General features: G+C 43.1%; 2 long non-coding RNA genes across 2 annotated transcripts in view; both read left to right on the top strand.

The window, feature by feature from the left end:
- The window catches only part of LOC146492049 (uncharacterized), a 505,246-nt gene that overhangs the window by 341,842 nt on the left and 136,132 nt on the right, over positions 1–27,272 (top strand). The gene's annotated exons all lie outside the window — the stretch shown is intronic.
- On the top strand, positions 3,621–4,112 carry LOC146492056 (uncharacterized). The gene is made up of 2 exons (XR_014872186.1): positions 3,621–3,881; positions 3,982–4,112. It is a non-coding gene; the product is annotated as an uncharacterized LOC146492056 (long non-coding RNA).

Consider the following 27,272-nt stretch of genomic DNA (forward strand, 5'->3'; position numbering starts at 1 on the left):
CTGGGAGATGTCTGAGATCATAATCTAGAGAGCCAGCAGGTGGTAGATATTGCTCATCTGCTTCATCTTCATCAGGCACTCACCGTATGAGCATTGCATCCGCCTTGTGTTCAATACGCTCTACCCACTCCTTCAGAAGGTTTATATGCAAGACCTTGCTGGAGCGCAACTGCCCTGGGGTGGACACCTCATATGTGGTGGGTCCCAGCTTCCTCATAACTTCAAATGGCCCCTGCCACTTTGCCAACAATTTGTTGTTGTCACTGGGGAGGAGCACGAGCACCTTTTGTCCTGGCTCAAACGAACGCTGACGAGCAGATTTATCATACCAAGACTTCTGCTGCTGCTGGGCCTCCACCATATGTGATTGAGCAGTTCTCAGACTCCGGATACCCAACAACTGATAAACTTGCTTTAACAAAGTAGACATGAAGTTAGTGCCTTGATCAGTTAGTATTTCTCGTGGAAACCCAACTCTTGCAAAGAACTGCACTAAACAAAATGCAATGGGCTTGGCCTTTATAGATTTTAAAGGGAACACCTCAGGATATTTTGTGGCATAATCTGTTACAACAAGCATGTAACGATTTCCTGCTTTGCTCCTCTCAACAGGCCCTACAATATCCATTCCAAGATGCTCAAAAGGAGTGCCGATGACAGGGAGAGGTTGGAGTGGAGCTCTATGGGGGATTTTAGCAGATGTTATTTGACACTGTGGGCAACTTTTACAAAACTGAGCCACATCTTTGCTAAGACCGGGCCAGTAGAAATGATGTTTGATGCGAGCTGTGGTCTTGTGTTTACCAAGGTGGCCAGCCCACGGAATAGAATGCCCCAAGGTGAGAATGGCGTATCTCACCTTCTGGAGAACCACCAGCTGCAGCACCAACCCCTGCTGATGATAGAGAATGTCATTTTGCAAGATGTACTCACTGTTGAGAACCTGTTCCACTCCAGGTTCCTTTTCTTTGGCCTTCCGGAAAAGAGATATTAAAGATTGATCAGATTTTTGGAGTTCATCAATTTCAGTTGGAATATTAAACCCTAGGGGTGACGATGTTGGCTCAGCATCTGTTAGTGTATCCACAGGTGAAAATTTGAATTTTTCCTGCCTTCTTTGTCTGCGGGTCTTCCGTGGCTTCACCACAGTTGTTTCAAACTCCTCATTAAAAAAAGGCAGGGCACTCAGAGTGGGTACTGACTTGCTTAGCCTGAGCTCTGGTAACGGCTACATTGCACTCCTCAGTCTGCTCAGACTCCAATAAATCGAAAAGCACAGGAAGGTCACGCCCTAACACGGCAGAGTAAGGCAAACTGTTCACAATACCCACATTCAGCAGATACATCTGGTCCTGAACTTTAATGTAGATGTCAGCTGTCGGATATCTTTTCTCATCTCCATGGACACAACAGATTGTATCACTGGTGCAAACAATATTAGGTGGGGCAAACTCTGAGTGAATAAGAGACCAAGAACTGCCAGAGTCAAGAAGGGCGTTGAGTAGAACCCCATTCACTTCAATCTGACTCATTTTGATGGATTTGTCACTCTCCTGCTCAGGATCAACATTAGAACGGGGGGCAAAGCACATTTGCACCATTTTAGCAGAATTTCTTGGGCACATAGGTTTCGTATGGCCCTCTAATCCACAAAGATAACAAATGAGCTTCTTACCGGAGGCCTTTGGTGGTCTAGTGGTAGAGGGGTCTTACTGGTGCTTGTATTTGCTGAATCCAGATGGTTTTGCTGAGGTATCTTCTGGGTGTCCCTCGATGCCTTCCATGCATTATGGCTCCATGCTTGCCCCTTCTTTCTGGCAGCAACAAAAACATCAGCTAACTGAGCCGCTTCCATTGCTGAACCAGGGTTGTGTTCTGTGATCCAAACCTGAAGCTCAGGAGATAACATTCTGAGAAACTGCTCCAAGATTATAGTTTCACCAATGTCATGAATAGTTTTACCCTTTGGCTGGATCCATTTCCCATAAAGCTCCTTCAGTCTCGCATATAGCTCACGAGGGCTTTCATCTGGTTGAACGCCCAGGGATCTGAATCTTTGCCTATATGTTTCAGGGTTAATGTCATATTTTGACAGAATAGCTGATTTCACTTTATCATAGTCTAATGAATCATCAATGTCCATGTGAACATAGGCACCTCTAGCTTTACCAGTAAGCAAGGATATCAAACGAAAAACCCAATCTGATTTCTGCCATCGATAAGCTGTAGCCATACGTTCAAATGTGATGAGGAAATGTTCAATATCATCAGCTTCAGTTAATCTTTCCAATCTGCCCTCTATTTGTAGGGGAAACTGAAATGCTGGTGAAATGGCTGGACTGGAATTAGTCATAACTGGTTCAGCCTGGGCCTGCTGAGCAGAGGAAGAAGGATGAATATCAGACTCTAATGATTCAGAGCGAGCTTCTGCAGAATCTGATGGTGATGTTCTGACTTGGATTTCTGACTGCAGAAGTCTAAATTGATGTTGAAGGGCTTTAAATTGCTGTTCTTGTCGTGCATTTAACTCACTCTGTTTTGCTATGGAGGACCACAAGAGCCACGCGCATCGAAATAAAAAATTCTGTGCTTAAATAATGAATTGTAGAATAAAATGTGCATTTGTAAATTCATTTTTGAATTCCAAATTAATAAACTGATTTTTAAAATGCTTTTTAAGTCTTCATTTCAAAAAACATTTTTGAATTGCACTTTAATAAACTGCATTTCAAAAATCTTTTTCGAATTGCACTTTAATAAACTGCATTTCAAAAATCTTTTTTGAATTGCACTTTAATAAACTGCATTTCAAAATTCATTTCCCTTTCCTGTTCGCTCAGGGATTAACATGTGTATTAGCATTTGGATTAGCAGTTGGATTAACAACTTCATTTTAAAAATCCTGCTGCTATTCAAATTAGCCACACTGTGGGATGTAAGGAGCTCTCTGATTGGTTGGTCAGACACAGGCTGTCTGCCAGCCTGGATGTTTCTAGCGCATAGCTTCGCCCTGCTAAGAAGCGTGTGTGCTTGTACAAAGGCCGTTCAGCCTCGGGATTTACACTCGGCTCGATACGGATATATGAAGAATGAACGGACACTGCAGTGAAACGGAGAGCCCATCCTCTGACTGAGTGCCTGTTTTCGCGGTCTGACCACCTGTGAAGGTAACGTGCTAACGTGGCAAATGCTAGCATCACCGCACGTAGCCCCGTTATTTTAAGGTCATTTTAGCTTATGAAAGTTTGACGTCGCAGCTGTACGAGCTAGCTAGGTGTTTTGTAAGCTGCTGTGCTCTTCACAAATAAAGCTGGAAGCAGCTCAGACTATTAGAATCAGCACTGAGCCCTGTTACATTTATACAGTGTTAGAGCAACGGCTGCAGCCTACAGCCTTTAAACTAGCGATTAAAATACTGACAGTAAACTCGTCAGTCCAGATGTTACCACATTACTTTGTGATACTTGTGAGTTAAAACAACTGTGACAGGCTGATTAAAATAACAGCTTTCAGTTCTCTCATTCAGCATATAAAGACTGGAGATCACACTACTGATTTCAGCTCATTTAATATGTGAGTGCACAGATTCATTCTCAATTGGACAGAAATGATGATCAAAGGTTGTGTGTATATATGACAAATTCATCAAATCCCAGCCTCTAACACAGTGTGCTGAATCTTAGCTTTGAAATGTCCAGTATTTTCTCATCAGTGCAATGTAAGCATTCACTGAACCTACAGTATCTACACCTGTGTGGTAAAGACACAGATAATGAAATTTAATTATTAATACAATATACATCATGAGAAACGAAAGCTGAAATTGATTCAGTTTAGTACTTTTCTCTGTATGCTCTGTGATTATAAAGGCCTTAAATTCTGTGATATATACTGTAAAGGATTTTCACAGAGGTCTTAAAGTACTTAAATCACTGCTGATAGTCTGGTTGTTTATATTTTCACATGTTTTTGTGTCTGTAGGGCTGTTTGATGACGATTTGGACTCCTCTGGGAGATGAGGACACACCCACATCTGTTCCATACTGCAGCCATTGATGGTGTTACGGCTCTGAGTCAGCTTTGGGCCATCAGACGCACACACTGGAAAACCAGCACCTGGACTTCATGCAGGAGAGACGGCCTCAGTGATGATGGACTCTGCATCCTCTACTTTACCTCCTAATCTCTTTCTCTTTAACACACAATTAAAATCTTAGTGAGGAACTTGTACACATTTGTACTTTTACTTGTTTTATGAGTTATTTTTAAGAAGAGTAAAGCTATTCACAAAGTTTTTATTCTTCTGTATTTATTATTTTGTATCATGTACCATAGTCATGCTGAACTATACAGACCTGGTGAATTGGAGAAAAAAAAATCATATATGAATGAATCATTCAGCTTCAGCAGTATTTCTATTCATCTTATGAATTCCAGTCTAATGTCAATTCACTGTTTGAGTTCAGTCTTTGTTTTAAACTCTAGAGAATACCACCTGGTTCAACAATCTTTTTATCTGATTATTGGGAAAACAGTTTTCTTCTGAGAGATGCTGCTAGAGCTGAAATTGAGCCCAAAGAAACAACAACAAAGTTTAGTTTCTCTGGATTTTCCATGGAAAATTGTTTTATCACTCACTCAGGTGACTTCTCCAGTGTCATGGATGAGTGATGAATGTATCTCCCACTGGAAACCATTGTGTCCAGTTAAAGTTAATCGACTTTTTCAAGGAGAGTTGTTAGATGCTGTGCTCATGAGGACAATGGGTTTTAAACTTGCAGCACAACACAAAGCTGAAATACTGGATCAACAATTAAAACACTTAATTGAGCAGAATTAGGTCAAAATGTAATATCCTGATATGACACATCACACATGACCAAGCATTGTTCTAAGAATGCAAACTCTCTTATTGGAAGTTTCCACAGCTGCCAGAAATGGACAGATTTCTGGCTGGTCTTAATGAGTGGTCGTTGCTCTCTTGTTTTCTCTGGAATTGCTGCACAGAGGATGTAACACCCATGATAAGCGCTGAGGTGTGTGTCCTTGTCAGAAATCAGCAATGCTCAGCTTCCAGGTAAGGAAAAGTGGAACCAGAAGATATTCAAATACATCTCTCCACAGCTACAGATGAATTCTACAAAAAACAAAGTTTGTTAAAAACATTTGTAGGTGAATCACCACTGATTTATAACTGACATCCATTTACTCAAAAATTACTGACAAGTGGATAACTAGAATATATAGTTTATAATTTCAACAATGTACTGTAAAAAATGGAACTTTATATGACAAATGTGTGGTGCTTGTGGAATTTTTAACAAGGACCCTACAAAACTTTACAGTACTCATGCTGCCAAACTTCTGATGGCTAGGTGTGCAGTTCCTGCTTTAAATGCATTCACTTTTAGGATTAAGAAATCGAAGTGATAAGAGGCCAGAAATGTTTGAACTCGCTAATGAACCTACATCACTGAGGCCGTCTCTCCTGCATGAAGTCCAGGTGCTGGTTTTCCAGTGTGTGCGTCTGATGGCCCAATGCTGACTCAGAGCCGTAACACCATCAATGGCTGCAGTATGGAACAGATGTGGGTGTGTCCGCATCTCCCAGAGGAGTCCAAATCGTCATCAAACAGCCCTACAGACACAAAAACGTGAAAATATAAACAACCAGACTATCAGCAGTGATTTAAGTACTTTAAGACCTCTGAAAATCCTTTACAGTATATATCACAGAATTTAAGGCCTTTATAATCACAGAGCATACAGAGAAAAGTACTAAACTGAATCAATTTCAGCTTTCGTTTCTCATGATGTATATTGTATAAATAATTAAATTTCATTATCTGTGTCTTTACCACACAGGTGTAGATACTGTAGGTTCAGTGAATGCTTACATTGCACTGATGAGAAAATACTGGACATTCAAAGCTAAGATTCAGCACACTGTGTTAGAGGCTGGGATTTGATGAATTTGTCATATATACACACAACCTTTGATCATCGTTTATGTCCAGTTGAGAATGAATCTGTGCACTCACATATTAAATGAGCTGAAATCAGTAGTGTGATCTCCAGTCTTTATATGCTGAATGAGAGAACTGAAAGCTGTTATTTTAATCAGCCTGTCACAGTTGTTTTAACTCACAAGTATCACAAAGTAATGTGGTAACATCTGGACTGACGAGTTTACTGTCAGTATTTTAATCGCTAGTTTAAAGGCTGTAGGCTGCAGCCGTTGCTCTAACACTGTATAAATGTAACAGGGCTCAGTGCTGATTCTAATAGTCTGAGCTGCTTCCAGCTTTATTTGTGAAGAGCACAGCAGCTTACAAAACACCTAGCTAGCTCGTACAGCTGCGACGTCAAACTTTCATAAGCTAAAATGACCTTAAAATAACGGGGCTACGTGCGGTGATGCTAGCGTTAGCCACGTTAGCACGTTACCTTCACAGGTGGTCAGACTGCGAAAACAGGCACTCAGTCAGAGGATGGGCTCTCCGTTTCGCTGCAGGGTCCCTTCATTCTTCATATATCCGTGGTGAAGCTATGCGCTAGAAACATCCAGGCTGGCAGACAGCCTGTGTCTGACCAACCAATCAGAGAGCTCCTTACATCCCACAGTGTGGCTAATTTGAATAGCAGCAGGATTTTTAAAATGAAGTTGTTAATCCAACTGCTAATCCAAATGCTAATCCACATGTTAATCCCTGAGCGAACAGGAAAGGAAAATGGATTTTGAAATGCAGTTTATTAAAGTGCAATTCAAAAAAGATTTTTGAAATGAAGTTTATTAAAGTGCAATTCGAAAAAGATTTTTGAAATGCAGTTTATTAAAGTGCAATTCGAAAAAGATTTTTGAAATGAAGTTTATTAAAGTGCAATTCGAAAAAGATTTTTGAAATGAAGTTTATTAAAGTGCAATTCGAAAAAGATTTTTGAAATGAAGTTTATTAAAGTGCAATTCAAAAAAGATTTTTGAAATGCAGTTTATTAAAGTGCAATTCAAAAATGTTTTTTGAAATGAAGACTTAAAAAGCATTTTAAAAATCAGTTTATTAAATTGGAATTGAAAAATGAATTTACAAATGCACATTTTATTCTACAATTCATTATTTAAGCACAGAATTTTTTTATTTCGATGCGCGTGGCTCTTGTGGTCCTCCATATTTTGCATCCCGGACATCCTGTTGTCCCATGTGAGCATGTAGCATATTGACTAGATCAGACAAAGTAGGCTCCTTTTCCACTCTCTCCACAACTTCAGTGACTCCCAATGCTCCATTTTCCTCCTCTTCGCAGGTTTGCTTAGCAGATCCCTTTTTCTTTTCATTCTTGCCACCACAATGAATACTTCTTCCTCATGGGGAAAAACAGAAGAAAAGAAAAAAAAGAAAAAAAGAAGACCTGTGTCCAATACTGGATGATCCCACTGCTGCCACCAATTGTCAGGGATCAAGCAGTAAAGCATAAAGGACAGAGGTGGTTTTAATTCAAAAAAGGGGTTTTATTGACCCAAAAATATGAAAATATATTTAACAAAGCCAAAACTTAAGCAGGCAGACCAATAAAAGAGGTCAACTCAATAGACTAAACTCAAGATAATAATAAACAAAACCTCAAACAAACATAAGATGAACTGACCTGCTGAAATGACACACGGGGGAACTTAAATACTGGTTTAGCTAAACCAAATAACACACGGGGGAAAACAAAATGGCTGCCATATAACCAACTAATACAAAACAATTAAACAAACATGAAACACCCCCCAGACAATGAAGCATGTGGTGCAATCCAATTAGGCTGTCAGTGGTACTTCAGGTCTCCCAGCCCTATGCCACACCTTTTGCCAGACAGGAGGAGACGCCAACCCCCAGGTAACTCAAAAGAAAGATGTATTAATATAACATAAAACAGAACTTTGACTTTGCAAGGTTAATATGCGTGCATGCCATATAAACATTAGAAGGCGTGATGGAAATATAAATACATTTAATAAAGAAACAATATTGAACAATAAGTAGAATATTTTAAAGTAGTGACTGTAAATTAAACTAAAGTGAATCAACGGGTGGTGAGGTGTGGACCTTACCATGTGTGGCATGCCATCACACTCCTATACAATACAATATTAAAGCTAATTACGTGGAAGCAATATTCTTATCCCATCGACATCCCTGACTGTGGCTTAGGGCAGTGCTTATTCTTCATGTGCTTCATTTCATAAAATTGTAATTAACACAACAAAAAAAGCCCATTGTCTTCACTGTGCCATTACTCATTGTACAACCTACTGTATGCCAATGTGAGAGATGCATACAGAGCCAACCCCCTCCCCCCACTAGCTAGGGAAGTCAGACCACAACCTGGTTTACCTACAGCCACAATACACACCCCTCGTCCAAAGGCAGCCTGTCACAACATGCTCCATCAGGAGATGGACCCCAGAAAAGGAGGATGCACAGACTGGGATGTGCTTCTGAGCCCACATAGTGAGGACATAGAGGGGGCGACACACTGTCTGACAGACTACCTCAACTTTTGTGTGGACACGGTCGCCCCTGCTAAGATGGTACGGTGTTATCCTAATAACAAACCGTGGGTAACACAGGAAGTCAAAGCTGTCCTCAACATGAAGAAGAAGGCTTTCAGGAACAAAGTGAAGGAGGAGATGAAAGCAGCACAGCGGGAGGTGAAACGCTGCCTGAGGGAAGCAAAGGACACCTACAGGAGGAAGGTGGAGCAGAAGTTGGAGAGGAACAATATGAGGGAGGTCTGGAATGGTGTGAAAAGCATGTTGAAGAAGTTGTTGAGTTCGTTTGCCTTCTTCACAGTCCCCCCCCCCCCCCCCCCCCACTGTGCTGTTCTTGGTGGCCTGTGAAGAAGGCAAACGAACTCAACAACTTTTTCAACAGGTTTGACCAGCCCACAACCCCCCACCCTCACCTTCACCACAGAGCCCTCTCCCCACTCTCCTACCTCCCTCGCTTCCCCCCCCTCCTGACACTATGACCCCCCCCCCTTCTCCAACCCCTCTCTCAACAGCAGGACATCTCCCCCCTCCCCCCCCCCCCTTCCAATCACCTCCCAATGTCAGAGTGGATCAGGTTAGGAGGCAACTGAGGAAGCTTCGCCCCAGGAAGGCAGCAGGCCCAGACAAGGTGTGTCCTAGAATGCTAAAGGCGTGTGCTGCTGAACTTGGGGAGCCGCTACAACGAGTCTTCAATCTCAGTCTGCGACTGGGAAGAGTGCCCGCCCTATGGAAGATATCCTGCATCGTCCCGGTCCCCAAAAGGAACCGGCCCAATGAGCTGAATGACTTCCGACCAGTGGCACTGACGTCACATCTTATGAAGACTCTAGAGCGGCTCTTCCTCAACCTCCTCCGACCACAGGTACAACATGCCCAGGACCCACTACAGTTTGCATACAAGGCGGATGTCGGAGTGGAGGATGCCATCCTGTACCTCCTACATAGAGCCCACTCACACCTGGACAAGGGAAAAGGCACGGTCAGGATCCTGTTTCTTCACTTTTCCAGTGCCTTTAATACCATCCTGTCATGGTCCGGGTGTGTGCCAGGGTGTCTCCCTCCGAGTCGGCATCTCCACCCCTGGGAGGGGCCTCAGTGTTCTGCTGATTGCTCACACCTGTGGGTAATTAAGCCGGGGACTCATAAGGCCAGCGCACTAAGGCCAAAACTGAACAGGATGCAAGTGGACCTCTGCCTGGTCGGTTGGATCACTGACTACCTCACTGACAGACCACAGTACGTCAGGCTAAAGGACATCACGTCTGACATTCAGATAGAGGGAGGGGGAGGGGGGGTGGAGGTGGTCAACAAGTACACGTACCTCGGGCTGTGGGTGGACAACAAACTGGACTGGTCATGCAACACAGAGCACCTGTATAAAAAGCCCAAAGCCGACTGTATTTCCTCAGGAGGCTGAGGTCTTTTAACATCTGCAGGAAGCTCCTGGGGATGTTTTACCAGTCAGTAGTTGCTGGAGTACTTTTTTATGCTGTGGTGTGCTGGGGGAGCAGCACAGCAAAGAAGGACTCATCCAGGCTGGAAAAACTGATCAGGAAGGCTAGCTCTGTGGTCGGCATGAAGCTGTACACTCTGGTGACTGTGGCAGTAAAAAGGATCCGCTTTATCCGGGGCCGGGTCGCGGGGGCAGCAGCCTAAGCAAAGAGGCCCAGACCTCCCTCTCCCCAGCCACCTCCTCCAGCTCATCCGGGGGAACACCAAGGCGTTCCCAGGCCAGCCGAGAGATATAATCTCTCCAGCGTGTCCTGGGTCTGCCCCGGGGCCTCCTCCCGGTGGGACATGCCTGGAACACCTCACCCAGGAGGCGCCCAGGGGGCATCCTTACCAGATGCCCAAACCACCTCAGCTGGCTCCTTTCGATGTGGAGAAGCAGCGGCTCTACTCTGAGCCCCTCCCGGATGGCCGAACTTCTCACCCTATCTCTAAGGGAGATGCCAGCCACCCTTCGGAGGAAGCTCATTTCCGCCGCTTGTTTCGGTCACTACCCACAGCTCGTGGCCATAGGTGAGGGTAGGGACGTAGATCGACCGGTAAATTGAGAGCTTCGCTTTTACACTCAGCTCCCTCTTCACCACGACGGACCAGTGCAGCGTCTGCATTACTGCAGCTGCAGCCCCAATCCGTCTGTCGACCTCCGGCTCCCTTCTCCCATCACTCGCGAACAAGACCCCGAGATACTTGAACTCCTCCACTTGGGGCAGGACCTCATCCCCGACCCGGAGTGGGCACTCCACCCTTTTCCGGCTGAGAACCATGGCCTCAGATTTGGAGGTGCTGATCCTCATTCCCGCTGCTTCACACTCGGCTGCGAACCGCTCCAGTGCGAGCTGGAGGCCCTCACCCGATGAAGCCAACAGAACCACATCATCCGCAAAAATCAGAGATGAGATCCTGAGGCCACCAAAGCGAAAGCCCTCCGCCACTTGGCTGCGCCTAGAAATCCTGTCCATAAAAATTATGAACAGAACCGGTGACAAAGGGCAGCCCTGGCGGAGCCCATCACCCACCGGGAACGAGTCCGACTTATTGCCGGCAATGCGAACCAAGCTCTTGCAACGGTTGTACCGGGATCGAATGGCCCGTAGCAATGGGCCAGACACCCCATACTCCCGCAACACCTCCCACAGGACACCCCGAGGGACACGGTCGAATGCCTTCTCCAAGTCCACAAAACACATGTAGACTGGTTGGGCAAACTCCCATGCACCCTCAAGTATCCTCGAGAGGATGAAGAGCTGGTCCAGTGTTCCGCGACCAGGACGAAAACCGCATTGTTCCTCCTGCATCAGAGGTTCGACTAGCGGACGAACTCTCCTTTCCAGCACCCTGGCATAGACTTTCCCGGGGAGGCTGAGGAGTGTGATCCCCCTGTAGTTGGAACACACCCTCCGGTCCCCCTTCTTAAAGATGGGGACCACCACCCCGGTCTGCCAATCCACGGGTACTGCCCCTGATCTCCACGCAACATTGCAGAGGCGTGTCAGCCAGGACAGCCCTACAACGTCCAGAGCCTTCAGGAACTCGGGGCGGACCTCATCAACACCAGGGGCTCTGCCACCAAGGAGTTGTTTAACTGCCTCAGTGACCTCGCCCCCAGAAATTGGCGGGTCATTCCCCTCATCCCCAGACTCTGCTTCCTCCTTGGAAGACGCGTCAGTGGGATTAAGGAGGTCCTCGAAGTATTCCTTCCACCGCCTGACAATTTTCTCAGTCGACGTCAGCAGCGCTCCGCCAGCACTATACACAGTGCAGGTAGAGCACCGCTTTCCCCTCCTGAGACGCCTGACGGTTTGCCAGAACCTCTTCGAGGCAGTCCGAAAGTCTTTTTCCATGGCCTCTCCGAACTCCTCCCACACCCGAGTTTTTGCTTCAGCCACTGCCCGAGCCGCATTCCGCTTGGCCTGTCGATACCTGTCGGCTGCCTCCGGAGTCCCACAGGCTAACCAAGCCCGATATGACTCCTTCTTCAGCCTGGTGGCTCCCTTCACCTCTGGTGTCCACCATTTGGTTCGGGGATTACCACCACGGCAGGCACCAACCACCTTGCGGCCGCAGCTCAATGCAGCAGCTTCGGCAATGGAGGCGCTGAACATGGTCCATTCGGACTCAATGTCCCCCGCCTCCCTCGGAATGCTGTTGAAGCTCTGCCGGAGGTGTGCGTTGAAGATCTCGCGGACTGGGGCCTCTGCTAGTCGTTCCCAGCACACCCTCACTACGCGTTTAGGTGCACCAGGTCTGTCCAGCGTCCTCCCCCGCCACCTGATCCAACTCACCACCAGGTGGTGATCAGTTGACAGCTCAGCCCCTCTCTTTACCCGAGTGTCCAGAACATATGGTCGCAGGTCTGGTGATACGATTACAAAATCGATCATCGACCTACGGCCTAGAGCGTCCTGGTGCCACGTGCACTTATGGACACTTTTATGTTCGAACAAGGTGTTCGTTATGGCCAAACTGTGATTAGCACAGAAGTCCAATAACAAAGCACCGCTCGGGTTCAGATCAGGGAGGCCGTTCCTCCCAATCACGCCCCTCCAGGTCTCGCTGTCGTTACCCACGTGAGCATTTAAGTCTCCCAGCAGGACAACAGAGTCTCCAGGTGGAGCACCTTCCAGCACCCCCCCCAGGGACTCTAAGAAGGCTGGGTACTCCGAACTGCCACTCGGCGCATAAGCGCAGATGACAGTCAGGACCCGTTCCCCGACCCTAAGGCGCAGGGAACAAACCTTCTCGTCCACCGGGAAAAACCCCAACGTACCGGCAGCAAGCCGAGGGGATATTAGAATACCCACCCCAGCCCGCCGCCTCTCACCAGGGGCAACTCCAGACTGAGACAGAGTCCAGCCCCTCTCCAGGAGACTGGTTCCAGAGCCCAAGCCGTGCGTAGAGGTGAGCCCGACTATATCTAGCCGGTACCTCTCAACCTCACGCACTAACTCAGGCTCCTTCCCCACCAGAGAGGTGACATTCCATGTCCCTATTGCCAGTCTTGGCAGCCGGGGGTCAGTCCGCCAGGGCCTCCGCTCCTGGCCGCCACCCGGCACACAATGCACCCGACCCCTATGGCGCCTCCTGCGGGTGGTGGGCCTGCGGGAGGATGGGCCCATGTCTCCTCTTCGGGCTGTGCCCGGCCGGGCCCCATGGACTAAGGCCCGGCCACCAGACGCTCGCCCTCGGGCACCCTCCCCGGGCCTGGCTCCAGGGCGGGGCCCCGGTAACCCTATCCCGGGCAGGGTAAACTGTTCCCTCTGTGTTTTTTTCATAGGGGCACATATTAGACCATGTAATTTTTAAATCTGTTTTTCTCAACACATGATGAAATAGTGAACTTAGAAAATATACACAAATTGTGAAATTGCACCTCTATAAAATGCAGTTCAATTAAACTTAGCTCCAAGTATAATTTTCACCGACATTTCTGAAATAAGCTGCATGTTATTTTTGGATGCGCTTGTAGGACCGGCTTTAAAATCGCATGACAAAAATATCATACACATTAAAAAAAACTGTATCACCAACGGAACCTGGACAACATTTGCTAGTTAGATGAAGTCAGCTATCTCATCGTAGCAAAAGAGAAGCACCACCTACCGTTCTTTATGCAACTTCAACTGTCAGAGAAAGTTGGAAGTTGTTCCATCTCTGTCTGTGATTCTCTTCTTGCATGTTTTGCATATTGCATTTCGGTTTTTTGTTGACTACTTCATAGTTTATGTACTGGAAAAAAATAACATTTTTGAGCGTTTTTTTTTTCTTTTTAAAAAAAATCTGGTTAATTTCATTGGCTGTGCTACAGCTCACGCACACATACGTACGGAGTGTGGTTTGAATAAATGAATGAATGAATGAATTGAATTAATGGTGCACACTTCCTATATAATATGCGTGTTAAATTTTATATTTGGGGTGAAATATCAAGTCTTTTCATGTAAACCGGTTCAAGTCCAATTCAAGTCCCAGGTCATTGGTGTAAAAGTCCAAGTCAAGTCACAAGTCTTAGAACATTTTTTCAAGTCAAGTCTAAAGTCATAAAATTAATGACTCGAGTCTGACTCGAGTCCAAGCCATGTGACTCGAGTCCACACCTCTCGTCTGTTGAGTGACAGGTTGTTTCTCCCAAAGACAAGAACCAGCAGACTTAAACAGTTTGATGGCGTGTGGGACAAAGGAGTTTTCAACTGTTCTCTGGAGGGGAAAGGGAGGAGAAACAGGATGACAAAGGAGGGGGGAACAACTAAGCTGTAGTGCCTCTTCACTTCACTGTGCAATACTTTTTGTTAATAGTCAACGGTGCAATAGACTTCAATACTTGAAATGTGCAATTCCCTTGTATTCTTATTCCTATTTATTCTATTTATCCCTTTCATATATTTTATTTATATATGTCTCTGTATTTATATATGTGTATATAGCACGGTGCTGTGCTATTGGAAACCAAATTTCCCAGAGGAACCCACCCGAGGGATTAATAAAGTTTTATCTTATCTTATCTTATCTTAACCACAGATGTGAAAACTGTCAGAAAGAAATATTAAACTAAATATGCTGTGATGAACTATGTAGGCTTTGTAATGAAAAAAAATTAAATGTCATCCACTGAATCACCCTAATAATGAACAAAAGGATGCACATTAAAAGCAATAAGAGGCTGTCTCATCTTCTTGAGTGGCTCTAAAAAATGTTCTAGTGAGTGACAGTAAGATGCAGACAGTTAACGCTAATATATATAAAAAAGGAAAACATAAGCAGAAGTCGTGACATCGGGATGGATCTTTATTTTCTATGTAATGTAATCAAAGATTCAATCATTACAAAATGGTAATCTCTTTTTATCCACCAGGTGACTGGTTACCTTTTTAGGGTTAGAGTCACTTCTACCCTTTTATATACAGAATTTTTCCTTTATTTGTTTGCATAAATGTAAAATAAAAAAAACTTCATTTGAAAGATCAGTACTTGGTTAGCGTGCAGTGTTGCCAACTCCTCAGTAAGGAAAATCACTATTGGCTGTCCTAAAAGTCGCTAGAAGTCGCTAAATGACGTCATCGGCTAATTTGCATAATTGGTCATGCTAATATAATTGTAACCTATGTTGTTGGAGAGAGAAATAACATCGTGGAAGAGACATAAAGTGAGTAAAAAATGTCCTAAATGCATTTAGAGTTTATTTAGAACTATGAATTCAATTTATTTTAGCAGTTATTGTTTTTTGTAATGTCACAATTCCAACCCTGCTCCTTTACCTGGGCTTGGACCGGCAAAAGTGACCTGAAATAGGCACTCTGGTGGAGTTACTTTGTGTGTGTGTGTGTTTATAAGTAGTTTTAAACCTTGTGATCCACAAAACAGCATAACACTAAAAGAAGAACTGACTGCGTTATAGTCAGTGCGGGAGAAGCGGCTTCACTCATGCGCGATTCATTTGCAGTTCGGACGCACAGGTGTGAACATCTCCTGCCCTGATAGCAGCTGGGGGAAGACTATCCTCCGCCCGTGAGCGCTTTGGCACGGGCGAGGTGCTCACGGCAGCACCCGCTGCTTGTTGAGAGTAAGAGCGATACGCGCTTTCACGTCAAAAAGTTGTCATAAATAAGTCTCCAATAACACCAGAAAAAGTCACCAGATTTGTCGCTAGTCGCTTTTTAGAAAAAAAGTCGCTAAGGGGGTCTGAAAACTCGCTAAATATAGCGACAAAGTCGCTAAGTTGGCAACACTGTTAGCGTGTGCCAAAAATACAACCTAATCCTTAACCTTACCACCACTCAATGATTTCATATAAAATAATCATGAATAATAATAAAAAAATAAACACAACAACACGGTTTGCTGTCAACCACAAAAAATAATAAAATAAATAGTCTTTATTTATATTTCTTAGACTAACAAAACAGTTTACTTTAATGATAGACATGTGCCTTGTTTTCCCTGCTGAGGAAGTTTATTTTAAGTTTATCTAATGAAGTACCATTCATTAAATTGTGCAAATATAAAAGGAAATACGATATATAAGGCAGAAACAGTTTGCATAATTCTAATGTGCTTCTGTTATATAGTGGAATGACCACCTTTATTCTTCATCATAGGCTGAACTCTCATAAGTAAGCTTTCTCCTAAGGACTTTAAGTAGCTTAAATTGTAGTCTGGGTTCTGGGGAGGCCAATCCATGACCGATAGTGTTCCATTGTCTGTTTTTCTATCTAACAATGCTTTTACTTCTTTGGTGGTGTGTTTGGGATCACTGTCATGCTGAAAAATGAGGAAATGAAGATGCTTTCCCAGTGGTATTGTATGGTGGATCAAACTCTGATGGTGCTTTTCTATGTTCATAATTGTATTTGTTTGGGGGCTGCAATACAATCAGTGAAATTCAGCCCCCAACCAACACTGCATCCTGTTTTACAGATGGCTTTAGACACACACCGTTGTACCTCTCTCCTGTATAGATATTGATCATTGCTTGAACCAAACTTTTCATGGCTTGAATCAGCACTCTGCTGGTTTTGACTCCAGTTCTTGTGTAATGTGTCATACCTCAGTTTTTCTCCCCGTTTCCCTACCTTAAGAATGGCTTCTTGACAGCCACCCTTCCAGCCAGACCATTTCAGACGAGGCTTCGGTGAACAGTAGATGGATCACCTGTTCAAGGACACATTGCACACTTTGCTGAGACATGTCAGCTTTTTTGTTAATATCTTGTGTTGGTGCAAAAATGCAATTTTATGCCTGTCAAACTGTGTTGTCTTCATCATTTCTCATAGACTCAACTAAAGAAATGGAAACAAATTGTGTGTTTATAACCGCTAGCAACAAAGTGCCTAAAGATACAGTTTAAAACTGGTTCTTTGCTAAGTTGTCTGTTATGTGTTGACATTCCTTCAGTTAGGTGCCTTATTTATGTTCAAATGATTGATAGGTCAGTATTTAGTTGCTTAGCAAATCTGTCCAGCTTAAAAGCATATTACATTGTGAATCCATTACACTTTTTTTAGAGAACTTCTCCCTCACGCTCTAGGTATGCCATCCGGCAGGAGCAGGAGTACCTGCACAACCTGCATGGGCTCGAGGTGCTGTCTCATGCAACTAATAGGGACAAGGACTGTAACAAAAACCAAAACTAGAAACAAATCAGTCAGAGGGGAATAAGGAGAGAGCAATGGTATGTAATCACCACCTGTTAAAAGCATTCCCCTTTTGTTGCTGTCTTGTTGCTGCTCTCCTTTGCACCAATCGCTTATATTTCCTAACTGAACAGGTTGATATCCCTGATGTTTAACTGACTTGGTATTATACAATGATGACCAAATGTTCTCTAATTCTTTCTTAGTAGTGTGCTATATTCTATGCACAACCTTGTTGCTTTTGTCTTATCCTATCCTTTTGCATTGTCTTCCCATCATCTATTGGTCTTATCTGATATAGTAAAGCCAGCTGAGGCCAAAGGGTCAATCGTTTATTCCTGTCACTGAGGTTAAAGAGAGCCAACCCAGACAACAGCTGGTCAGGCTGAGTGGAAATTGACTTAACAGATGAACTAACATTTGACTTTTGGAATGGTTGGCCTGGCTTGGCATTTAGTGACATTTGCCTTGTCACACAGATGCATTCATAGGGCTGGAAGAGAAAAAAATGAATAAAACAAAAACAGGGGTGGACGAGTTTAATTATGTACTGACCACTCTTATGGGACCTATTAGCTAGCTGATCTCCAGACAGCAGAATGGACAGTGAAAGATGTTGAATTAAGTCCTGACATGTCTCTTATTTCTCAATTTCTCTTTCACATAGGCTGCACCGTTTAATGAAGCTGTAATGGAAACAAAATGTAAATGCGCAGTATGCTCTTCGCTGAGTTTTCTACAAAGACATCATGTAACAGCACAGCCCAGAAGACTGTGAATGAGTCATTGACCTGAGCTTCAACACCGTATTTAAACTGCACTTTGTTCTCCATTGATGGACGTGTTTGCGTGATGTTGATCACTTCTGTCATTAAAGTTCACCAATCCTTTTTTCATGTTAGCACACATGAAATGACCTATGTGTGAAAAGGTGAAAGGTGTCAGCGTTACTGATCTGATTGAGTCTGACTCCATCATCCTTATTTCCAGCAGCAAAGCTGCTACGTGCTGCGAGGTACCTGCCAGTTATTAAAGGGAGAGAAAACGCGTTAGCAGCTGGCAAATAGCAGTGTAATGCAGCATAACTTTTAGCTGCTTAAAGGCCAGAATTGGTGATACCTAATTAGGTATGGGATGAAAGTAAAGACAAGAACTTCTTTTATTTCAGTTTTTTGAATCGGGTAACTAAAAAAAATACAGCTCCAAACCAATGCTAAATCTTCTCTGTGTGGTGGATATGACAATTGATGATGACTTGCTAACCTAGCAAGCCATAAAAATATCCATGTACTTCTTCACTGCCTTCAAATGGCAGTTAACAATCATTTTTGTCTCCTTCTCAAAATACCACATTCCTCTAAACAGGAATGGGAGATGATGATTGAATTATGAATGTCTACTCTGCTATGATATACCATGTTCAAAGTAGAAATGTCTATTGCATAGTATTGCATAAGTTTCAGCTATATACAGCTATAGCTTGACTGCAGATACCCGATCCTATTTTTGTGTCTTTAAAATATATCAAGACTGAGCAACATTCTGATGAGATGTCTGGTTTTGGATTCAAGGTTTTACTAAGAGCAAGGCTGATTCTCAAGATCAAAATCGGACTAAGCTAAAAAAAAAAAAGGAAAAAAAAAGCTTGAAATGAGTCTATGTAAAAAACAAAACAAAAAAATCCTAATTGATAATAATAACACTAAATTAAATTGGCTGAACATTTGAATGTGTGGACGTTAAAGGTCTTCACTAGATTATGATCCAGACTTGCGTTCACTCGCATTCTCAGCTCCTCGTACCTCTAATCAATAATTCCCTGTCTAGCTTTGAGTTGAGGAGATGTTCCAGGTTGCATTTTTTTTCTCATCTGACCTTTAGAGCAGCAGGCATCATGCTTGAGAAAATACTCTGCAAATCAATGAAGACAGGATTTTTTTTATTAACCCTTTGCTCAGCAGCGGACCCTATACGTGTGTCCATTGCCATACCTCGCAGTGCACATTTATTAAAACTGAGACTTATCTTATATTCTGCAAACCAAGCTGCAATTTCAGAGACAACTATAGTCACATTCTTGGACAGGAAGAGATACAACACTGTAATTAAGCAAAAAACTTTTTAAAATAAACTAATCATGAATAATAAAGCCGTAATTTCAATTACCACATCTTACCAGAACTGTAAAAGCTTTGCAATCCCCCTATACGCCAGGTTTGTTGTGACCTGGGAAGGTATATTAAGACAAAAAATTAAAAGAATGCTATAAATTCTGTTTTATTTTATCAGAAAGCCTTGTGCATTTCAGACAACTACAATAAATTTAAGCTATCACATAAAAGAAAACATGCACGTACACATCACAGTATGTTAGGTGATTTCCCCCACCTATTCACTCTTGTGGACGCACTCATTTCACGTCTCAATTATGACTTTATCTCCGACTGGCAGAGGTTGTAATGTCACTCTGGTATGCACAGATCCATTGCAAGAGAACAAATTAGGCCTGACAAGTGCACAGAGAGCACGTCTGAATAAAGCATCTTTATTCCGGACTGGGCGTAATACCAGTGGGGGATAAATATACTTCCATGTGTGTCACAGTGTGCTTTCTTTAAATGATGAACACTTTTGAGATCTGTTTCAGGTTCAATTTCAAATGAATTATGATTGTGAATAGAAGTCTGTGTGTTTTAAAAAGCTCCCACTTTCTAGTCCCACTGGGAAATGTAAGGAATAGGCTTCATGCTTTTGAGTCTGTGAGACATTTCAGTGCATCGCATCAATCCAGTGTGAGCACTTCTGCGGTGGTCATCCATCATAACCTCCTTTTATCAATATTAAAACATATGTCACGCAAACGTTATTACGGCCCATTTAATCCAGTTTAATAGAATCCAGACTGCTCGTTTTTTAGGCTGTGGTAGCACAATGCAAACACAACAAAGGAGCATTATGAGCATTATTCTTGCCATCCTCACTCAGCTCTGTTTAGAAAAAATATAGATTTAGAATTCTTGATATCGCTCCATTTTGTTTGATCTTGATAGACAATAAAATATAAGTGTTTTGTGTATATTTCCCCAGTGCCCATTTTGAAAAAGATCCCGCAGTACATGCTTGTTAAGTCTGATGTTGTTAGTCATTATTCGTTTTACTGCCCTTTCATTTCCCATGACTAAACAAGCAAAGAGGCACCAATGATGGTTAAAAATATCCAAATTCTTTCAACTACAATAAAATGATCACTGTAGCCACTCTTGAAGAAGTTTCAGCAAAGTATAACGTGCAGGAGTGCTCACTTTGTATACAAAGTTTGTAAGATGGAGGCAGATCATTTGTCATAGAAGATGTTATAACTGCCAAGCTAGTGCATGGTAGTATTACCATTAACCGTTATTTACAAATAAAATTAGCAAATACAAAATGTGGTGTTATACATCAATAGTGCTTAATTAACGCCCTAGCAGGACTGAATCAAACAACATTTGTGATGGAAGTCCAACTGTACATTGCATTCTACACATCACCAGTGACATGCCTCTCCAGGCCATCACTGACCCACTGCTGAATACTGGATGAAGTTGCAGGCAGTATACCGTCCACCACAGCATGTCCACATGCTTTCATGTCCATCACATGTCCTCGGTGTGAGCCTGCTCTTGTCTGTGAAAAGAACAGTGGTCTGAGCTGCACAGTGTCCCACACAAGGACACCGGACCGTCATGGTATCTACACGAAGAATGTTTCTGACTGTTTTGTCACAGAACTACACATGAGTAGTCCTCTGAATGTTTTGTAAAACATTGTAAAATTACAAAGTGCTTTACAACAAAGAAAATTAAAAATGAAAAGAATGGAAATACAACAAATAACAATGTAAAACAGTAAAATACAACATAAAAACAACAAATTAATGAAAAGCTTGCTTATATAAAAATGTCTTCAGCTGCTTTTTAAAAGAATAAGTGGAGTCTATATTGCGTAAAACCAGTGGGAGAGAATTCCACAACCTTGGTGCCACTGCCTGAAAGGCCCGATCACCACGAGTTGTAAATTGAGTGCGTGGGGCCACCAACAGTCTCTGACCTGATGACCTTAGAGCTCGGGAAGAGGAATGCAGTTTCAGCAGGTCAGATATGTACTGGGGAGCTTGACCATGTAGGGCCTTAAAGGTTAAAGCTAAAATTTTAAAATAAAACCTAAAACTTACAGGCAACCAGTGAAGGGAGGCAAAAACTGGAGTGATATGAGATCTTCTCTTGGTGCCTGTTAAGAGTCGTGCTGCAGCATTCTGCACTGTTTGAGACGATTTAGAGCTGATTTGTTAAAACAAGTCATCTCATCTCATTTCAATTTCAGGCTTTGACACCATTAGTCTGAGTTTTGAAATATTTCTTAAATGATAAAAACAGTTCTGGACCACCTGTTTGGAATGTTGCTAAAGGGACATCGAGCTGTCAAATATGACACCGAGGTTTCTGAGGCTCGATTTTACATAAGGGTCTAAGAAGCTGATATGCTGCCTAATTTCTGGAATCATATGGTCAGGAGCAATAATTAAAGTTTCTGTTTTATCAGAGTTTAACTGGAGAAAGTTGCCGTTTAACCATTGCTTAATTTCTGTTAGGCAATTACTTAAACTAAACAATTTATGAAATCAGAGACTTTAAAAGAACAGTATAACTGAATGTCATCGGCATATATATATATATATATATATATATATATATATATATATTTATCATTTCCACAATACAGGGGCCAATAGAGTCAAACACATTCATGAAAAAAAGGCAGGAAAGACATCAAGGGGCCTTGAAGTTGGTTTCATATGACCAAGCAAAGCCCTGATGTCCTGTAATGTAACTGGAGTAAAGGAAGAGCAAGTATCAGAGGTGAGTAAATCGTAAGCTTGATACTGTGAAGATGATGGAGAGATATTTGACCTAATGGCAGTGACCTTATTTGTGAAATAATTCAAAAACTCATTACATTCAGATGTTGAGTAAACGGGTGCATGAGGAGCATCAGGAGAAACAATAGTCTTAATTTTATTAAACAAGAATTTAGGATTTTTCTTTTTTGACGCTATAAGGTGTGCAAAATACTCTGTTCTGGCATTTTTCTCCATGTCATTTAGTACGAAAATGGATTCTTTAAGATGTAACCTGTGAACCTCAAGCTTGGAAGTCTTCCACAAACGTTCAAGCTTGCAACAGTATCTCCTAAAATTATGAATGTTTTCATTTATCCAAGGAGGAGATTTCAAACATAGGGCAGTATTTTTAGAGTGTGACCCCATAAAGACTTCCCTAAACCTGCTGGTCTGGAAGTCCAAGTTCATCTAAACAAAAGGCACTTAGACTAAAACAGATGTAGATACGTTTATCCTACCATAAAACAATAAGAGAAGGTACGACCTCTCCCATGCTCCCAGGATGTGGGTGTGAATGCCAGAACACTCTGGAATGCACACAAAGTCTTTGCAGACTCCTAAAGATCAAACCTCTACCAACATGACATTTATTATACAACTCATAATATGCATAATAAGCATATATGAGTAGATATTTCTAAGCATAAATGACAATCAACAATATAAACCTGACAGCGTGGATTATATTCACTTGAAGGAAATCTGCTTTGCTGCCATGTCTCAGTTAAACACCTTAAGTTTAGGGATTCCTCCATGAAGAGATTTAAAATAAATGATTTGTTTGTAATTGAGCGAGCGTTAAGCAGGGCAAACCGGATTGATGATGTTTGGTTGGTGCACTCAACATCTGACTGCAATGGTACTTGAATTAAGCACCTGTGCACACCTGTACACTGCGCCGGGCGGTGACTCCGAAGCTAGTCAAAGCTTAGCTTATCCATGATGGTACATTGCTACTGCAGGTAAAACGGCGGACAGATGAAGGACATAGGGTAAGCATGCTGCAATTTAGCCGTGGATCCCGGGCTGCAGACTGAAGGGTAGCATCCCTACCAGATGGCAATAGATGAACTGGTCGCAGGCACCGGGAATCTCCCCACAGCCAAGAACCTAACCTTCGGTACCTTCTCAGTCTCACCTGAACACCGGCCCTGGTTCCCCTTTTCCTTATATTTCTGATTGTCCCACCAGTATGTACAGTGTCGTGCACTCAGGTGCGGAGCACACAAAAGGGGGAGGAAACATTCTCCTGTAACTGTTCCAGCTGTCAAAGTAGCTTTCCATTGAATCTTTAATGTGAAACAGCGTGCCCCGATCGTAAATTCTAGCAGCAACTGATCTGAACTGTGATACCGGGTTTTGTGTATCCCTGGAAACAACCATTTTCTATTACATTTTAGATTTTTCTTATTATTTTGGTGCTTATTTCTGAGTCTTTCTTTGAGAGGGACCCTAGAGTGCAGTCTTGAATACGTCCTCTTATGTGGCCAAGCATACCAAGGATTGTAATCCGCTACACAGTAATGGTCAAGTGTTCCCTTAAAAAAAATTTTTTTTGCAGTGTATGTAAATGCTTCATAGCACTCTACTAGACTGCAAAACTGAAACGGTTACTATTAGGCAACATTTCTAATGAATGCATCACTGAAATTCTGCATTGTTTGTTTCTTATACTTTTCATTCAATCAGCTATCACTTTTAGGAGAGCTTAAGTTAAGCTTTATTTCTGTATGTATTTTGTATTTATTTTGGGGAACTTTTGTCTTATTTATACCTGAAAATTGTTTCCTTACAAGATATTCAATTTAATTCCATTTAATTTGTACATCAGTAAAGCAGTAAAGTAGGTCCTATAATAATACAAAGAAAAACCCAACAATCATATGACCACCTATGAGCAAGCACTTTGGTGATGGGGGAAGCAAAACCTCCCTTTTAAAAGGAAGAAACCTGCGGCAGAACCAGGCTCAGGGAGGGGCGGCCATCTGCTGCGCCGGGTTGCGTGAGAGAAGGAAGAGAGCCAGAGATTAATAACAAATATGATTCAATGCAGAGAGGTCTATTATCACATATGCTGCAATAGGTGTGTCATGGGACCGAGTGGTCTGTACCAAAATGGTTAAACCGCCTGCTGTCTCTGTTCTGGGTTTCTGCGCCTGAGTCCAATGTTTTATTGGTTAAACTTAGACTTTGGAAAAGTATCCATCCATCCATTTTCTTCCGCTTATCCGGGGCCGGGTCGCGGGGGCAGGAGCCCAAGCAGAGAAGCCCAGACCTCCCTCTCCCCAGCCACCTCCTCCAGCTTATCCGGGGGAACACCAAGACATTCCCAGGCCAGAAGAGAGATACAATCTCTCCAGCGGGTCCTGTGTCTGCCCCGGGGCCTCCTCCCGGTGGGAAATGCCCGGAAAACCTCACCCAGGAGGCGCCCAGGGGACATCCTTGTCAGATGCCCGAACCACCTCAACTACCTCCTTTTGATGTGGAGGAGCAGCGGCTCTACTCTGAGCCCCTCCCAAATGGCCAAACTTCTAACCCTATCTCTAAGGGAGAGGCCAGCCACCCTTCAGAGGAAGCCCATTTCTACCACTTGGATTCGCGATCTCGTTCAGTTAGGGTAGGGGCGTAGATCAACCGGTAAATTGAGAGCTTCACTTTTACACTCAGCTCTCTCTTCACCACAACAGACCGGTACAGGGTTTGCATCACTGCAGCCGCTGCATCAATCTGTCTGTCGATCTCCTGCTCCCTTCTCCCATCACTTGTGAACAAGACTCCGAGATACTCCCTGACCCGGAGTGGGCACTCCACCCTTTTCCGGCTGAGGACCATGGCCTCAGATTTGGACAGTGTTGGGCAAGTTACTTTGAACAAGTAATTAATTATAGTTACTAGTTACTTCTTCAAAAAAGTAACTGAGTTAGTAACTGAGTTACAAGATATTAAAAGTAATTAATTACTTGAAAAGTAACTATTGCGTTACTCAAAAAAAAAAAACCCTCTGGGGTCCATGGTATAATTGGCCATTTTCAATTACTTTTGATTTTGCCTCAACATTACACCTTTAAAAACTATTTAGTTTGCCTTGTTTGGTGTCATTCCTTTCAGCACAACCTCGCATGTCTAAATTTACAGATATGTTTTTGACATACTGTATTAACACAATTGATCTAAAATCAGACAAAAAACATAAAATCCGAGTAGAAAAAGGTATATTTTTTACTGTAACAAACACAAACATGTTTATTGAATCATATTTCATAACTTTAAATGCAAATATAAATTGTCAATTTTGCACAAGTTTTGCAAACAACAAAGTTATTTGCAGCCATTTACCTTTTACCCCTTTTTTATAGCCATTTCAAACTGTTTACACAACAATCAGGTGTTCATTTAATAAGATGGCAGACAAATCATTTGTGCCACTCAGAAAAAAATCATTTCTGTCCACTATAAAGGACACATCACAGCAGGCCTGACAGCAGCAGGTGTATCCCTCCTGTTTTGTTTTTTTTACCTGGAGACAGCAGTCGCCTCATTGTTCTGACACACAACACCAAACTATCCAAAACACTACACACTAACTACACAAGACAACACATTACCTACACACTTTTCCACCAACACGAAAGGGCAGCTTTTTGGGGGGTTTTGGGTCATAAGCAGAAAGTGCTTGCTAGCGCTGTCCTTAGACAGTAAATGTTACAAAACTATTCAGGAAAAAACGCAGCGTACAGTGGGGCAAAAAAGTATTTAGTCAGCCACCGATTGTGCAAGTTCCCCCACTTAAAATGATGACAGAGGTCAGTAATTTGCACCAGAGGTACACTTCAACTGTGAGAGACAGAATGTGAAAAAAAAATCCATGAATTCACATGGTAGGATTTGTAAAGAATTTATTCGTAAATCAGGGTGGAAAATAAGTATTTGGTCACCTCAAACAAGGAAAATCCCTGGCTCTCACAGACCTGTAACGTCTTCTGTAAAAAGCTTTTCTGTCCCCCACTCGTTACCTGTATGAATGGCACCTGTTTGACCTCATCATCTGTATAAAAGACACCTGTCCACAGCCTCAACCAGTCAGACTCCAAACTCCGCCATGGCCAAGCCCAAAGAGCTTTCGAAGGACACCAGGAAAAGAATTGTAGACCTGCACCAGACTGGGAAGAGTGAATCTACAATAGGCAAGCAGCTTGGTGTGAAAAAATCAACTGTGGGAGCAATCATCAGAAAATGGAAGACATACAAGACCACTGATAATCTCCCTCGATCTGGGGCTCCACGCAAGATCTCATCCCGTGGGGTCAAAATGATTATGAGAACGGTGAGCAAAGATCCCAGAACCACACGGGGGGACCTGGTGAATGACCTGCAGAGAGCTGGGACCAAAGTAACAAAGGTCACCATCAGTAACACACTACAACGGCAGGGAATCAAATCCCGCAGTGCCAGACGTGTTCCGCTGCTGAAGCCAGTGCATGTCCAGGCCCGTCTGAAGTTTGCCAGAGAGCACATGGATGATACAGCAGAGGATTGGGAGAATGTCATGTGGTCAGATGAAACCAAAGTAGAACTTTTTGGTATAAACTCAACTCGTCGTGTTTGGAGGAAGAAGAATACTGAGTTGCATCCCAAGAACACCATACCTACTGTGAAGCATGGGGGTGGAAACATCATGCTATGGGGCTGTTTTTCTGCCAAGGGGACAGGACGACTGATCCGTGTTAAGGACAGAATGAATGGGGCCAAGTATCGTGAGATTTTGAGCCAAAACCTCCTTCCATCAGTGAGAACTTTGAAGATGAAACGAGGCTGGGTCTTCCAACATGACAATGATCCAAAACACACCGCCCGGGCAACAAAGGAGTGGCTCCGTAAGAAGCATTTGAAAGTCCTGGAGTGGCCTAGCCAGTCTCCAGACCTCAACCCCATAGAAAATCTGTGGCAGGAGTTGAAAGTCCGTGTTGCTCGGCGACAGCCCCAAAACATCACTGCTCTTGAGAAGATCTGCATGGAGGAATGGGCCAAAATACCAGCTACTGTGTGTGCAAACCTGGTAAAGACCTATAGTAAACGTTTGACCTCTGTTATTGCCAACAAAGGTTATGTTACAAAGTATTGAGTTGTATTTTTGTTATTGACCAAATACTTATTTTCCACC

The sequence above is a fragment of the Neolamprologus multifasciatus genome, chromosome 23, assembly GCF_963576455.1.
Source record: "Neolamprologus multifasciatus chromosome 23, fNeoMul1.2, whole genome shotgun sequence".
In the NCBI taxonomy this organism is placed as follows: domain Eukaryota; kingdom Metazoa; phylum Chordata; class Actinopteri; order Cichliformes; family Cichlidae; genus Neolamprologus; species Neolamprologus multifasciatus.